The sequence below is a fragment of the Pleuronectes platessa genome, chromosome 12 (assembly GCF_947347685.1).
Source record: "Pleuronectes platessa chromosome 12, fPlePla1.1, whole genome shotgun sequence".
NCBI lineage: Eukaryota > Metazoa > Chordata > Actinopteri > Pleuronectiformes > Pleuronectidae > Pleuronectes > Pleuronectes platessa.
In genome coordinates, this window is record NC_070637.1 from 12,302,813 (window position 1) to 12,317,287 (window position 14,475).

Sequence of the window (14,475 nt, forward strand, 5' to 3'; positions counted from 1 at the left end):
TCGGCTCGCAACATATTTTGGTGGCTGAGACTTTGACTTGAAGGGTGAAAGACGGCACCTTCCAACTGTTTCTCTCTCTGTGTTTTTTTAAGCCTTACAGCTGTCTGCGAGGAAAACAAATGATAGAGGCTGGCAATGTATTAATTACTCTTTGAATGCAGACTGCGGATTTATGTCTTTTTAAAACTAAATAAATGGAGTGTGGGTTTATTTTTTGGTGGAAGTTAAATAAAAGGGAATGGAAGGAGGCAAATTGTTGTTATTGGCACATTATGTTAAATGAAGCAGATCAAACGTAGCCGGGTCAATCCAGCCTTTTGCTGGAGTGGCAACACAAACCCCCAAAGGATTCCTCTAACTTGTATTGATTGATCCTTCGTGGAAATTTACGTCGAGGGTAAAAGAAAGTCTGCAGAGGCGGATTTTCCTCTTGATTTCAGTGTAAACGTGAAGCCAAGATTTAATGGATAGAGAGTGTTTTTCGGAAAACAGGGTGCTACCCTGTCAGGTTTCGATTGCGATGCTCGTGTTGCCAGGAACCATCTATTTCAAGGAACCTGTGATGCAAAGGTGTGCGGTGGTGTTTTAATGTTTGTGAACAGGAAGACAGAGGAGGAGACATTGATTGTTAAACGTCCGGGAGAGAAGGAAATTCAAACATACACATGATACGAATCAACAGCCTCTCAAATCAACTCTTCCTGGCGTCAATCTTCATCATTTAATATCCACTCGGGCCGCTCACTTCTTCATCTCTGCATTCGCTTCACACACACTGCACCAAAACCCTCCTGCTTCCTTTTTTTCTCACAGATCTCTTGCTCTCTCCTCACGCTCATCACCCTTTACACTGTGAATATGAGACATGCCATTAATGTATATATACATGAAGAACTGGAACTTCTTGAAAAGCGTTCTTACAATAAGGCGTGACACGGATCTGGATCTGTCCTCAGTGTATTCCATCACCTCAATGCATAGAGCTAAATAATTTCCTTCACTCCCTAGTCTCACTGAGAGGACTAGAGAAAAATGACTCAGGTAGTTCAATCTTCAGGCTTGTCTTAGTTTTTACCTGCATGCCATTATGGTAAAGCCATACAAGATAGATGTATATAAAACAGAGGACTCTTTAAAGTCTATTTTTCTACTTACAGTATAGCTTTCAAATATCTACATGTGGATGACTGAAGAGGTCACTGTCACGTCTCTGACACAATCCGTCAACAGACCGATGGGATACAACAGGACTTACCCACCCACAAACAGTATGGTCATAGTGAACACAGGCATTTGGAGTGAAAGATTTGGAAAAATGCATGTTCGATGTACTGTCGACAGTAAGATGAGAAGATGACACCACTTCACATCTGTGCTGTAAATATGAAGCTAAAGCCTAAGATTTGCATGAAGACCAGAAGCTATTTAGTCATAAAATCAGATTCAACTACTGTGGCAAAGAGAGCTCGACGCACTGCAAACAAAGAAAAACACATGCACATAGAAAAAACATGTGTTAATTAAGAAAACAACTTTTTCAAGTTGACGACACATGCGCTACAAAAAGTCACAACACATGCAAGAACAGAAACATGCTGCAAATTACTCCGAAGTTCCATCACCACTGACAGACTTCAATAACCTCATAGTGAGAGTAATTCCGTGCAATATGCTAATAAAATCTTTCAACAGAAGACTTAAATCACCCTCATTGGTTAACAAATTATACATAAATATTGTTAAATTCATTGGAAAACTAGGTCAAATTACTAATTTTATGACTAACCAGCTATTGCCCAATTATTTCTCTTAATGCTAAGACAAAGAGCAAAGTTCACCAACTGCTAGCTATAGCTTCATATTATATAATACCTTACACTGTAAATAAAGATGGACGACGCATCGCTACCTCCTCCCTCATTACAGATATGAAGCCTTACTAACGCCAACGTTTCCCTCCGATTACGTCATTTGGAACGGATTATGACATTTGGAGAGAGTCAGACTCAGCTGCCAATCATCATGTTTAAAACTGTTTTGATAGAATGAAAAAAGCACTTGGACATCCACCAGTGCAATAATAACTACCTAAAAACCACCACATTTATTTGACGACCACTTTGACTTTTTAGTTTAGTCCACGTCTCATCCAAGAACACGGAGTAGGCAGGACTGCGGCCGAGACATTCTGGCGTCACTTTTAGGGGTTGTCATGTCGTCCATCCTTATATACAGTGTATGATAAAGACATATATTTCCCAAAATGTTCATTTTGTTCTTTGACAATACCCAGTAAAGTGATTCATGAACTGTGGAGTGAGCATATGTTGGTGATGTGGAGCTTGCAGAGCCAGGGGCAAGATCACTCTGTTGTTAACTGCGACATTTAAGACATAAAAGCGTAGAGTCCAGGGACATGTATGGAGGAGTGCGGCCGTGCGGTAGCAAATGACATACTGTAGTTTCTATTCAATGGTGTTTCCCTGCTGCAATACGTCGCCAGAGGGGAATGATTTGCTGGCATGTCTCTAGAATAATGATTCATGACTGATGTAATATAGAAGGTGAACCTTCATATTTCCCCTCCGAGGTTTAAGGTAACAGCGGCGGAGGTTTCAGGACCCTCACTTCCCGACAAAGGAGCATGTTGAGTGTTTTTAAAGCATTTGTGTGTCCAAACCAGTGTGTACAAGACGAAAAATGAAAATTAAAGGACTGTGAATGTTATCTTAAATGCTTCCCTGAATATACATCCCCCTAGAAGGCATTTGATTCAGTATAATAACCATCAAAATGCAAGTCTGAAACACATCAAGCTTTTTAAGACGTTCGATAGAGTGTTTGATGTTTGCTCACCTAAACTGCATGCGTGTCTTGAAATCAATTGCCTTACTTTAGTCCTTGCATATGACAAAAAGGTTCCTAACAGATCTTAGTGTTTAGAGCTTGTGTGTTGTACCATACAATCCTTTTGCATTTTGCAAAATTGATCTCCATTGATTGCAATGGTTTTTACCTGCTCCGCTGTCCCATGTATCTTCTGTAAGAGGAGACAGGCGTAAGGATTTACTGTATGTTTGTTATCAGCAGAAATGCCTCTTCAATGTGATTTCACAGATTTATCTTTTTTTCATGTAATCAATTCTCTTTAATGCTCTCATCAAATATGAAATTAGACTGAAACAACGCAGACTATTTAAAGCCCACACTATTTGTACATAACATGGGTGAACATAGCAGACTTGGGTCCCAGCCTTATGAGATTTGCAGTAAAGTTATAATCGTTAATTTAGACGTTAATTGTTAAATATCTGCGAGTTTATCCCAGTTAACACATTGTGCCGTAATTCAAACTGGAAAATCGGATCTGTAGTCAACAGCACTTTGACTGTGCAGGAGCTCCATTAAAATGACATGCTCCATATCTGTTACATGCAGCACAACAAAACAATTTGTTTGAAATGAGCAGAGACAGTTAGAGTTCATCTCAAAGGCTTTCGATGGCGCTAACATACGTTATCATTAATTCAGCAGAACTATGATTTCACAGTATGATACACAACACTGTGCTCTCCGCGCTGCTCTCCTCCGAGGCGGAGCGCGTGAACATCTTTTGCATTCAGAGACTGTTAACGCTGTTCCTTTCAAGAACAAGAGGCATTGCACATTCATTTGGCTGGAGCACACTGGAAGTGGCTGTTAGCAGCAGGCGGGTAAACAGCTGAGTGGCTCGGTAACACAATGACATATTACAGCTCTGCTTGGCTGCTTTCGATCTCAAACAAGAGTCACACTAGTCAGCTTTGATCCGGAGCTTGTTTTCCAAATCCACAGGACATGTGTAGCTGCGGGTTTTTTGTATAGGCTACATGAGGACGATGAACCGGAGACACAAACTGCATCCACATTTCAATTGAACAGCTGCTCCAGGCGTATGTGATCCACAGCTATGTTGACCTTTGCCTCCATCAACATTGGCATCAGCACCTCGGTGTGTGTGTGTCTCATGTTGCTTGCGTTGTGGTTTGACATCCAGTTAATGTATGCAAATGAATTCTGTTTGCAAGTTGCACATTTATACCAATGATTGTACTTTTATATTTATGTAATTAAAAGTCAAACCTATATGAAACAAGACGGGGTTCCATTAAACACTGATATTTAATGAAGTTCCTCTGACGTCTTGATGTTCCTAAACCGTCTGATAATTACAATCCCAATGTTTATGGATATAGTACAATTCATAGAGAATGTGAGAATTTGGGCAGTTTCTCAGTTGTAATTTTGACTTTTGTGTTCACATGATCATTTTTACAAGTCAGGACTTTTATAACTCCAATATTACAGCATAAAGTTGATCAATAATGAATAACAAAATAGCCTGACACTTAAACCTACAGTTTAACACTTCCAGAGAGGATGGAAGGTGGATATAAAAACTTTCAGGCTGATACTTCCAGTCTTTATGTTGAACTAATCTGTATAGTTGATTAATTAATTAATTAAAAAGTGACATATCTCAATTTATCAACTCTTTTGGTAACATGGTTCAGCCAAGTGAAAATTCATAGTGATAGTAAAATGCAAATAGTAATTGTAAAAACACTACTGAGCTGCATAACTGGCACTAACAGAAACATTCAGTCCCTTCAGGTTTAATAAATCTGAAAGGCTCGCTGTGTCTCAGCGTCACATTTCAAAGTAAAGAGACACAAAAGAGGAGTTTTTTTTAAATTTATTTATTTTTACAGTTCTCTCTTTAATTATGCTCATAAATGCTCCGTTGGTTTTTTAGTAAGCCGCTAATAAATGATCATTTTGGTAGCCTGCTCTCCATCCAGTTTGCTGGAAGGACCTTGAAACAGCGTGGCTCGTTGGTAATGGGTCGATCAGGATGTTAGTCATAAAGGGGAGCCTGTAATTGCATTCATTATTGAAATGAGTCTGATCCCAGCAAATTATGCAGAAAAACAACATACATTATCTCACTGAACAGGGGGTAAGAGGAGTCTGTGTGGAGGAAATGTCTGTACTCATCAGTAATTCTCTGTTTAGCAAGAAGGCTTGATTTAGACCGTTAGCAGAGACGTTTGGAGCAATTAACACCCACCGAGGACGACTTCAACTCGCCCTCTCCTTCTGCTCGACCACTTTTGATCACTGGCGTTATTGTTAAGCTGGAATATCTGCACGCTGCCAGACGTTTACAAATAACCAGCCTCGGTTTCCTACAATAAATCACACAAAAATAAATCCATCTTTTACTGCAGCGCAGCCAAATGCTGCTTTGAAGCCCGAAAGACTTTCCTGATTTACAGACAGTTACAGAGGGAAAACAACTCAAAAGCATGTGTCTGTTCTTTGTTTTTCCGTTTCTTGGCGGGCAAACAAACCTTCATGTCACACTGTTACAATGTGAATGGCAAGATTATTCCACAGGGAGACGGGGACTGCAGTCAAACCTCCAGCAGCAGCCGGGTCAGGTGTTTCCTCTGGGTCCAGCCGTCTGAGACATGTGCCTCGATTCCTTCACTGCGGCAGAAACATCGGACTCCCCGCCATTTGTCAAAGGCTGCTCACACTGTTTCTCTGCACCTCTCCACTGCTTCCTCCCCTCCACCGCAAAATATGAACACTGCTGCAGCAGCTTCATTAGGATACATCAGAGAATCTTTCTGTAAATAGACACATACAGTTAATCCACTGGTGTTCTCACCTTCTCTACTGAACTGCCTCAGAAAATGTAATCTACCTTCATTTCGAGATCGTCCCAGGTGCTTTGGATGACAGGCTTTCTTTAAACATTGTCAAATTAAATATATTGTCTGATGGGAAAATTTGACGGGCATTAAACCATGAAAGTGGCAGTAGGTGTGTGAAATGAGGTCAATTGAATTGCCCTTTGTTTTGTTAAATGTTATTTTTCACACCATGTTCAATAAATAGTCAGCAGAACTATTCATTGACTTTAGGGATATAAAAAAAAGCAAGAAGAAATAAGGACGAGCTGATGCAATATGCAAGCAAAAACTTGAAATTTGGTGAGTTCATTCAAGTATGAGGCTGCTATTATTCTACATTTTTATGACATATCCCATAAATAGACCCGAACCAAACCAAATAACATGATCAGATATTGTTTATCTGAAGAGGGATGTGGTGTATTCTCCATTGTCTGACAATGCATTGACATTTTCAATAAAAATAGTTAGAGGTGGGCATTGTTCTTTATTTTAAATCAATTCCACCAATTCCCTATACCCCCATACTGCTGCTATAAAATCTCTCTGAAAGTGCCGTTGAGGTGTTTTTAAAGATGTGCACTCGAAGAGGGAACAAGTGGATGGTTTTAAATGTGGTTGAGTTAATTTTTCAAACCATATTCAACAAAAGGTCAGCAATAACTTGATAACGTGATTTAGTGGGTTGCATTTTGCTGCATATTAAAATTCTACCTTAATAAATAGAAGAAACCCAAATTTTCTTGTGTAGCCAAAACCTGATATGGTGTAGTCTCCATTGTCAGACCAAAACATTTTATTTTCTTACGGTAAAAATATCCTTACAATGTGAAATGGGCATGGTACTTTATTTTGAATCAATTCCACAAATATGATGGTACTGCACTGAATAATAGTCAACAGCCAAACTTCTATTCCCTCGCATTAAAGTTCTGCAACAAAAACAGACTGCAGCGCCCCGCCAAGTGTATATTCTTGTTTCTACATCTCTGGATTTGTTAGACACTGAACTTCAGCAGCCTTTGACTTCAGTCAGAAATAAGGCGGCGATTACATTTGCTTGGAGCTCAGCTAAATTAATTAAAATATTTTTCTCAGACTTGCGAGGTTCAGATCTTTGGAGATGCAAAGAAAGATAAAGCAGAAGAGGCACTGCAGGCAGAATAACGTCTCGAATGATTCTTAACATTGACTGACTCTTTGATATAGAAAAAATGAAATATTTTTTAAATAGCACAGAACCTGTGACATTGAATGTGTGAACATTTTAAATTTAGGTATTTGCATAATATTGTTGTTAATTTGTCCAGGAGCCTCCAGTTGCCTCAGGCTAGGTAATCCTTACCCTCATGTCTTAACCTGGGGCCATAATACATTTACTAAATTAAGGATCACATTTAACCCCAACAACCTCTTCTTACACATTGCTTTCATGTGTTTCGAACATGGCCGCTGTTGTATTCCTCTGCTCAGGATGCACACGGGGACGTCTGCTGAAAGAGCCCACATGGCTGAGATGGTATCTGAGGAGAGACCACGATCCCCTGAATTCAAGTGTCGGAGTGTGAGAGTCAAGAGTCGGTGAGAACACAGGAAATTTACATGTAGAGAGGAGCTGAGCCATCTGAGCGATGAGGCAATTACCTTATAACATCTGCTCCTTCAGTCACTGTGGGAGGAGAGACAGGGGAAGCGAGGGGTTAATAGATAAGAGAGACTCACCATTCCTGCTAATGAAGTTCAATATGATCTCTTCCTCACATTAGAATGAAGCAGCGTTAACAATCGCCCGGATGCTTCAGTGTCAGCCGGGCTTTAAATGGAATAAACCGCACAGCTCGCAGCCGATAAAGTCAGAGGAATGGTAATCAAGCTGGAGGTGAGGAGAAAACCGTTTAGCTTTGAGCGCCTCGGCGACTCAGATCAAGGGCATGAAGTACATTTCAAATGGCTTTTCTTTAATTTTGGAATAAAGAAATACTGCAGTTCCAGATTCCTCATCCACTCCACCAGAAGAATTATTACAATTTGTTCACAACACACATTATCATCTACTGACAGAATCCACATCGTCTGTCTGTCTTTCTGTGTGCAGAGTGCATATTTCATAAACCCTCATCAGTCTGATCTTGTTTATTAAGTTATTAGATTATCAAAATGATCCTACAGGAGAGATATTATTGGTCACAGGCTGCCAGTGGTGGAGCGCTGCTGTAGTTTATCCGAGGACGTGGATGAAGACATGTTCAACTCGGTCCACAGACTGAAGGCAGTCTCCTACACATCTGTTTATTCAAATGTCTGTAATATTGAATGCATTTTTAATCCAGGTCGATGCAAGCACTGCACTTCCCTGGGCCGTTAACAACTCGCCTGCCAAGTGTGAAGCCGATAAGATAAACGGTTCTCGAGATGCGCGCTCCAAACACAAACAGAAGTGGGTGGCATAAGTAGATGAGAAGTATTTGCAGTCCTGCAAAAGGAACACTAAAGTATTTTTCTAAAATATGAAGGTCTCTCGTTGGAGCAAATTTCATTTGCAAAATGCCATTATTGCTTTTGAATTGCACACCAGCTTGCACAGCTTTGGTGCACGTCAAGGAGAGCAGAAACTCTAGGGATGATGGAACCTTTTTTCATCCTTTATGGACAATTTTATTCAGGTTTTCTTAGTGTGAATGCGAAAAATAACCTTGTTTGCAAGGACCCGGCAACTAAATGTGCCTAAATATAGACAAATTTGTTCATATTGCACCAAAGAGAGGGACGCGCTGTATGCACTAATATCTTCTCCCATCTCTCTTCTCGATCATTTTCCCATTTTCATCTACACAAATACTCCCTCGCTTCCCCTCCGTCTTGAGAAAGATACTGCGGTTGCTGTTAAATCTGCTGACTGCACTATCACTGGCATATCAGTGCACGCCGGCCCTCCTGCCACAGCTCCCCGAGAGGCAGCCGAAGAGAGATGTGACTGAACCTCCACATTTACACTGTTTCAGTGAGGCACAGTGACAGAGGAGGGGTGCAGAGCGACGGGGGGGTATCACTGAGCGGATCCCTGCGAGGAGGCAAGCTGGCTTCAGTAGTCTGCATTAGGACTTTTAATTGGTCTCTGTTTTTTTACTGTGCTGCATTGAAAGTAAAAATGAACCCCTGTGATTACAGAATCTGTCTCATGTCGTGTAAAGTGAGGGCAACAAAAAAGAGAGGGAGCCCGTTTTTATCCGGGCTCCCTATTAGGCAGCACGGCAGAGGAAGAAGAGATGAGAGGGGGGAATGTGGGAAGGAAGAGAGAGAGAGAGGAAGGGCTGAGCTGGGTTTTTTTTTTTCTTCATGTTTTTCTCTCCATACAGAAGTGCACGGGGAACGGGTCTCTACATGAGCCTGATGTGCACTCCTCATTATGCTAATGGAAGTCCCACGGAGACCGCTTCCAAATGGTGGTGCACCATGAGTGGATGGAGGAGAGGGAAGACACCCAGGAGGAAGAAATAAAAAATAAAAATAAAAGCAGAAATAGCAGGTAAGGTAGCTGTGGTGCAGCCCATCAAAGGGAGAATGGGAATAAGAACAACAGAGATGCAGGCTCTGTCCTGTCATCTTTCATATTGCTTTTATTCCGCTCCCCGCAGATGTGCACACAGACGGCTGTTTAGACCAAGTGTAAAATGAATGACACTATTATAGGGAGGTTTTTTTCCCAACCTTCACGACAAACATGGTGCTGCTGCAGTGTAACAGTGTCAGGTGCTGTATCAGCCTGAGAGATTATCCTCATCCCCTGTACCGAAGACAAGATAAATCTGCTGAGCTGACACTCACACCCTGAGAGTTCCTGGAATGAGAATATGTCTCTGACATCCCTGCAAGTACAACTGTCAATCCAAATAATATATGGATAATTATAGACTCCAGCTTCCTAGAGGTCCAAACTCATGCAGATTGGGGTCAGGGTAATTGGAGACTATAGGTGTGAATGTGAGTGTGAATGGTTTAAATAAAAACAAATTTCATATTTCAAAACACACCAACAACGTGCTTTACAATTTGAAAATAAGGACAAACAAAAGGAAACCCTTATAACCAATTTGAAGATCACACAGCATTAGAGAACAAATGCCCAATTGAAAAGTGTTACAGACTGGAAAAGATTTAAAAGAAGATCAAATAAAACATTATAAAACGATGAGTCTGTAAGATCAGAAACTGGAAGGATGGACGGACAGATGGATGGATTTATGATCTTAATATCTCAAATGACTTGTATCCAGTTTTGGGATGTAACAAAGTACATATACTTCATTACTGTACCTAAATAAATGTTGTAATTGTCTGTACTTTACTTTAATGTACTTTTATGTGTCTGTAGATTTATTTTCAGATACTTTCTACTCCACTGCATTTTTACAATGTATTGTGTAACACGTTCACAGGCCACCACCTTAATGATGTAGTGTGTAGATTGTTGCATTGGGGTATAGGCTACACTCTGAAAGTACTTTTACTGTTAATTGAAGACATTTGGTTTATTAATTTGTACTTTTACCAAAGTAAAATGTATATTTTGAATAGAAAGCCCTTCGCAGGCCGGTTTATCGAGCATTGCACAGTGCAGCTTGCTTGATCTGTTGTTGGAGAAAATATTTTGCTGCTGACAAGTGACCGCTCCCATCGCAGGACATTTCATTTCCAGCCCCAATACGGCAGGATGGAGGATATTCATGCTTTGAGTAAATGAGCTGGGTGTATTTTAACACATAAATCTTCCTTGACCAGACGATGGCCCCATCAGGGAACGCAGAGCATGATGCTGCATTTTCTAATGTTATCCAGGGCTGCACCTTACACTTCATTTGATAGAGCATTTGACACAGATTAAACAAGCTTGTGAAAAGCGTCTGTCGCTCAGATTGATCTTAAGATGACTTCTGTGCTCGGAATATAAAAACACAGGGTGAGTGTGGTGTGCTTTGCTCTCTGGTTTACACACACCTCTCAAGGAAGCAAAGTAAAAAGGGGTGAGGAAGGTGAGGAAATGCTTGACATCAGCAATATCCGTGTGCCTGCTGGGCAAGTGTCCACCATCACTGTGGACACTGCAGATGCAACAGGAGAGAGGGTTTGTGTGCAATGCAGGAAAATAAGAATATCAGAGTGATACCTCTGTCAAGGTCCAACACTCCCCTTAATTTCAAGCTGCACCAAGTTTCATTCACTGTATATATATATATATATATATATATATATATATATATATGAGTTCCCTATATATATATGAGTTCCCTAAATGTTCCTCTTTCATCCAGATCTATAAATGATTCCCTGGAGAATCTGTGAAAATGTTGAAAAAACATCCACCAACATTTTGTTTTAAAGGGAAACACAAAAGCTTTGATCCAAACCAAACTTTGATGGGTTCTTCTCAGACCCATACCATATACTCCCACCATGTTATATTGTAATCTGTCAAAAAGTTTCTGAGTCATCTTGCCTAAAATCTAACAAACCAAGAAAGAAACTAAAGGATGGGGGTGAAAACATAACCTCCTTTGCAAAGGTAAAAAACGCACTATACGCAAAAACAAGGAGGATAAAGGAAAATTAATGTTTCAAGACGAAATACAATCTGAGTCTGTCTTTGCTTTGGCTTTTGTTGTTATAATAACGACATTTTGGGGAAATTATATTTCCATTCCTGTCCTATTTTTACATGACTTGGAGAAGTTTAAATATTTTTCTTGCTTTGAATTGAAATTGTATCTGTTGTTGTGGACTTAATTAATTTTTGTAAACAAATTAATACTTCACCTCTCCTGGAACCGTCACCTTATCGTGGTGGAGAGGTTTGCGTGTCCCTGTGAACCTGAGGGCTGTGTTGTCTGGAGCCTTGTGCTCCTGGTAGGGTCTCTCATGGCAGAGTGGTCTCAGGTGAGGGGCCAGACTAAGAATGGTTCAAAAACCCTCAATGAATATCGACGGAAGAGGAGATGTGACCCGGCCCGGAGGAAGCCCGGGGCCCCCGTCTGGAGCTAGGCCCAGACGGAGGGCTCGATGGCGAGTGCCTGGTGGCCGGGTTTGCCAGGGAGCCCGGTCGGGCACAGCCCGAACAAACTATGTGGCACCCCCCCTCTCTTCATCTCATGGGCCCACCACCTGTGGGAAGACCCGTTGGGGTCGGGTGCGCAGCCACATGGGTGGCAGCGAAGGTCAGGGGTCTCGACGGACCAGACCCGGGCGGCAGAAGCTGGCTCTGGGGACGTGGAACGTCACCTCGCTGTGGGGAAAGGAACCGGAGCATGTGAGGGAGGTGGAGCGCTACCAGTTAGATCTGGTGGGGCTTACCTCCACGCACAGTCTCGGCTCTGGTACCGTACTCCTGGATAAGGGTTGGACTCTATTCTTCTCCGGAGTTGCCAAGGGCGTGAGGCGCCGGGCGGGTGTGGGGATACTCATAAATCCCCGGCTGAGCGCCGCGGTGTTGGAGTTTACCCCGGTAGACGAGAGGGTCGCCTCCCTAAGCCTTAGGGTTGTAGGGGGGAAAACTCTGACTGTTGTTTGTGCGTATGCACCAAACAGCAGCTCAGAGTACTCGGCCTTCTTGGAGACCCTGAATGGAGTCCTGCATGGGGCTCCAGTAGGGGACTCCGTAGTTCTGCTGGGTGATTTCAACGCCCACGTGGGCAACGATGGAGATACCTGGAGAGGCGTGGTGGGGAGGAACGGCCTCCCTGATCTGAACCCGAGCGGTCGTTTGTTATTGGACTTCTGTGCTAGTCATGGATTATCCATAACAAACACCATGTTCGAACATAAGGGTGCTCATAAGTGTACCTGGTACCAGAGTACCCTAGGCCGAAGATCAATGATCGATTTTGTGATCGTGTCATCTGATCTGAGGCCGCATGTTTTGGACACTCGGGTAAAGAGAGGGGCGGAACTGTCAACCGACCACCATCTGGTTGTGAGTTGGATCAGGGAATGGGGGAAATTTCCGGATAGACCTGGTAAGCCCAAACGAGTAGTGCGGGTGAACTGGGAACGTCTGGAGGAGGCCCCCGTCCTAGGTATCTTCAACTCACACCTCCGGCGGAGTTTTTCTGGCATTCCTGTGGAGGTTGGGGACATTGAGCCGGAGTGGGCGGTGTTCAAAGCCTCCATTGCTGAAGCTGCGGCGGCTAGCTGTGGCCTCAGGGTCTTAGGTTCCTCAAGGGGCGGTTACCCTCGGATACTTCAGGGCATGTTCTCACTACCTTACATTCATATGGGCTTATTTCTCTTCTTCTCATAAAGGAATGAAAAAGGACCGCCTACAGCTCATTCCCTAATGACGGCTCTTTGAATCCACTGGTTCTGATAATACTCTTCCTAAATAGGCTTTTTTCTCTATTGAAGACAATTCTATGCGTCACAGCAGGGAGAGGCATGTGTGTAGATAGTCAAATGAATGACGGATGACTTCCATTCCGCTGCTTCAGTTTCAGGGCGCTGCCAGTGTTCCCGCTGCCTCACTGTCACACTGCTGTGACCTTACTGAAGTTACTTGAATAGAACCGAGTCATCCTTAATGTTATTAACTACTCCTGGGCTTGTGTGCACTGAGATAAGTCAAAATTCCTGCAGTGACAAAAGTACCTATTTGTGTCAGGACATTTTGGCCTTTTTTAATTAGCTGCCTGCTTTTCAGGAGGCGGCGTCCTGGAGACCAATTCCAAGTTACTGCGGAATGAATTACCTTGTTTTCTCCCATGTGAACGTCATTCAATTATTTATGTGCCACTTCAAACCAAGCTAACTGCATTCATTATGCTAAAAAATCACCATGTTAATTGCGATTCTATACAAGATATACATAATGTTTGGCTAATTGAGAAACTCTGGATTCTCACAAAGACGTAGTATATAGATCACATTTACTCATTAATTAGTCTTTATTTTGTCTCACTGAATTAAAACAGCTCCTCTTACAACTGCTGTGTAAAGTTTCCTGCTACCCACACACCATATGCAGAAAAGCCATTTGTGGGGGCGGATGTTTTTCGTAGTTTAGGGAATGTAACGTGAATTCTCTCGGGTATTTAGCAGCATTTATTTACACTACTACTTTGGCACCAACATAATATATTTTTGGCGTCACGTCGTTTGAAGTCTTTGTACCTCACAGCTGGGAGCGTGCAGGCAGACTGTAATGTTTTGGAGACTCGTGCGGAATCAAGGCCTCGGTATAAATGATGACTCATGCTTTAAGGCTTTGCACTGCTCCTTTCATTCCCATTGATCAAATGATGTAACAGTGGGTCACATCAGACTCAAATGGCCACGAATCAAAGTTTATGTGCAATTCTTGCTGTAACAAATAAATAGATTTTGGAGTGAAGAAGGCACAAGGGTCAGGTTTGTGTTCGATGAGCAAAGTTCGAAATAAACTGAAATATTGGAACCGCAGAGTGGAATTGTAGGAATATGAAGAATATCAAAACCGAGGGTAATACTCCTGAAGCATCCAGTGTACTGCTGCACCCTGCTGGTGATAGAGGAACAGTATGTGTGTAAGTTAGTTTGTAATCTTATGGTATAATATTTCATAGTAATACAATAGCTGCACTTTAACTCTGGTGTAACTGTGCAATATTCATTGATTCAGGGCAAAACAATAGTTCATATGCAATATTCCCTCGCATATATTTGTCTTGTTTTTACACTGTATGTATCCTGTTAATATTTTCCTATATTT